The sequence below is a fragment of the Solanum tuberosum genome, unplaced genomic scaffold, assembly GCF_000226075.1.
Source record: "Solanum tuberosum cultivar DM 1-3 516 R44 unplaced genomic scaffold, SolTub_3.0 scf00519, whole genome shotgun sequence".
Lineage (NCBI taxonomy): Eukaryota > Viridiplantae > Streptophyta > Magnoliopsida > Solanales > Solanaceae > Solanum > Solanum tuberosum.
Window position 1 is genome coordinate 302167 of NW_006239445.1, and position 3559 is coordinate 305725.

Sequence of the window (3559 nt, forward strand, 5' to 3'; positions counted from 1 at the left end):
GGGGGTGGGGGGGGGGGGGGGGGATTTGATCACTTATTATCCAAATTACTTCTCCAAAGATAGATTTTACCTAAAGTAACATGGAGGTAAAATAGTAAATTAATCATTATTTTTAAGAGGTATGAGAAGTTGAAAATGAAAAAGTGAAAGTGAACGGAAAGGAGTAGCAAATTGCTTGGATAATCTTGTGGCATACCATCGAATTTACTCTACCCTATGCTATCATCTTTTTTTCTTGTGATTCAATCATGATGGATATTTAGTCAACTGCGGTTATTTACACCAAGAACTCTTATTTTGTTGCATCAAGAGCTGATTCAATTAATTGCAACACTTACTATAACAAGAAGAATATGAACTCATTCTCAAGCACTTGTTTGGATTCACTTTTCATTGCCTCATCCCAAACCTTATAATATCAAAAGTAAATATTACTCCTTTATTTCAATTTATTTGTCTTATTTTTCTATTTAATCCAATTTTTAAAAAAAGTCTCTTCCGTTTTTGATAACTCTTTAATTCTTACTTTTTATATACATATTCAAAATCATAAAATTAATAATATTTTGTTATACTTAACATATTTTCAAATTAAATATTACAAATTTATTAAGGCTAAATCAAAATAAAATAAGCAAATTAAAACAACGAGAGTAATCATAATGACGTATAACATGAATTATATATGAATGTATATTGGGTACATTGCTCAAGAAACGTGGGGAAAAAACAAAAGAAAAGACGGTCACAATCATTCATTCTGCAATTGGGAATTTGTTTTTTTTTTTTTAATAAAGAGATAATTAATTAATAATTCATTGATGAGGGACTCCAAAAATTCATGCTGGTCCGTAACAAAGATATTTGAAACGTGAATAATATTATTATAATAAAAGGATATAAATAGATAAATTTGATTCTGATACTATCATTAAAAAAATGTTAAACATAATTCAATTTCAAAAGTTTTATAACGTAATCAAACTCATCCTAACTCGTTGTTTATCAAATGCTATGCTCTCATTTTGTGTTATTCACACTTTAGATATTCAATCTTGAGCGAGAATGTTAAGTTTCTATATCAATTATGTAATGAGTATATCTTTTGCAATTCTCTCATCGTATAAACTAGTTTTAATTTTTTGGAGTAGATATTTGTAGGACACGAGAAGGTTATGATTATTGGAGAGTGGCCAGAGATATTAATTAATTCACAGAGAAAAAATGAAATTCGGCGCATTATATAAATGACGGTGGAAAATAAGAGAGGCATATATTCCACATATTAATTCGTTGGACCAACTGTTTTTGACTTTGAAATATAAACCAGTTATACATTAGTGCTAATATAAAGTGAAGAAGCCATGTTGGAGTTTAGTATATATATTTTACTAAATGCTGAGCTCTTCACAAACTCTATCTTTTTTTGGTAATTATCAAACTCTTTTTTATAAGTAGAGATAGGATCATTATTTAGGATTTAAAAGTAGTTGAGATCCTGTTAAAAAGAAGACTAATTCTGAATTATTATTTTTTTACATTTTTGAACTTCAAAAAAATTATTTATTTTCAATCATAAAAAAAGTGTATACAATTCGTTTATATTAGATTAAAAAAAAATATTTAAAACATAAAGGAAGGGAACGTATTTAATAACTTCTTCTAACTATAATAAATAAACTCCCTCTCGTCCATATTGTGAATTGGTTGGACCTTTTTAATAGTTTAAAATAAATGATTTTTTTAAAGTTCAAGAGAATTGTTTGGATTTTATTTTATATATTTTTTATGAGGTTCTTAACTACTTCATAATTTTTTAAAGAAAAGTTTGAAAATAAATAAAAAGATGATGAAAAGTACTTCCTTTATTTCATATTAACTGAATTTTCGGTGTTTTTTTTTCAAAATAATTAAATTGTTCAAAATTCAAGATGGAGGTTTGTATTTTTTTTCTTCATATTTGCCTGTATTTTTAATGAAGTTTTACCTTTTTTCTAGGAGATAAATTTCACTACTTGTAAAATTATATTTATGATTTCACAAAGCGCTATAGTGAAAAATATGATCTAAATTATGTTCTTGAGTATTTTTTTCTTAATAGGTATGCATTGTCTCACAAATTTAATTAATATAGAATACAATTTTTTTTTATTAAAGAGAATATAAAGGAAAAAATGAATAATTTGAGACGGAGGAAGGAGTAATTAATATTGCATTAGTATTTCACCTAGGAAATATCATGCCACACAAGGAGCCTGCAACTCGGAGTTCACTAAGTTCGATAGCAATTAACGACAAGTTTCATGCAGATACGTAAAGGAGTAGTTAGTACTAAGAAAAAAAATATTTTCTTTGTGATATGACATCTAGTCGTGAAAAATAATGCACAAATAATTTATCAAAAATCTAACAACTGTTTTATTTTAGATTCTAAAATACTATTTTTTAATATTTTTTATAACAAGAGAAATTTGTAGTGGCTATTTTTTGGATGTACACTTATGACTTATGCAATATAGCTTACAAATTTCATGAGGAAAGGTAATCTGCATTAGGCAAGCTCGACACAGAAGACAAATTCTTTGCTTTTGTTGGAAAGAAATTTTGAACTAGAGACCTTTGATATGAAAGTCCCAAGTTCAAACAACTGAGTCATCCGAAGGTTATTCAAAATTGTAATGTTACCTGTACTTTTAATGAAAAGGTTCAAAATAAATGATTGGATAAATAATTAAGTGTTATTTTATTTCAAAATATAATTTAGTCCAGTGTTTAAAGGCATTTTAGTGATAAAGATTCCAAAAATGGTATCAACCGTTGAACATCATCTGAGATTCTTTCTTTTTAAAAAGAACTTTGAATTGCCAAGCTGGGTACACTTTTGGGGCCTTGACCAATAAAGTGCTCAAAGAAATTAACCATATTTCTAACTTTTTACAAAACTTTACATTGTTTAATACGAGGAATAAGACATCAGAAATAATAATTTCAAAATAAAATAAAATTATTTTGTCATGTATTTAATTAAAGATATTAATCAAACTCAAAATTATTTATCACACTATTTGTTATGAAATTCTAACCCCATAAAATATCTCAATTCATAAAATAACTTTATTTATCTCATCTTCGTACCAAACAACCATCAAGAGAAATGCAAAATAATCAATATTGGGAGAAGTTGTATACGCTTCATTTACTTAATTACACACCCAAAAAGATACTCTTTCAATTTTAAGAAATTTTTCATTTTTTGAGATTAAGACTATATATATATATATAAAAAAAAATTATAGCCCAATGCATTAGGTCATCCTGTTTATAAAGTAGATAAATAACATATACTAAATATATATATTTTTAAACATAACATATACAATTGAACTGTACAAATAGAATATACTTCAATCAAATTGATTTACGAACATATTTAAAAATTAAATCGATCAAATTTAATATTTTACATAATAAAAAATATCATATAAATTAAGACGGACGAGCTGAGCGGAGAGGTCATGAGTCAACTAGCACCAATAAATCATTACAAAATACCAAAATT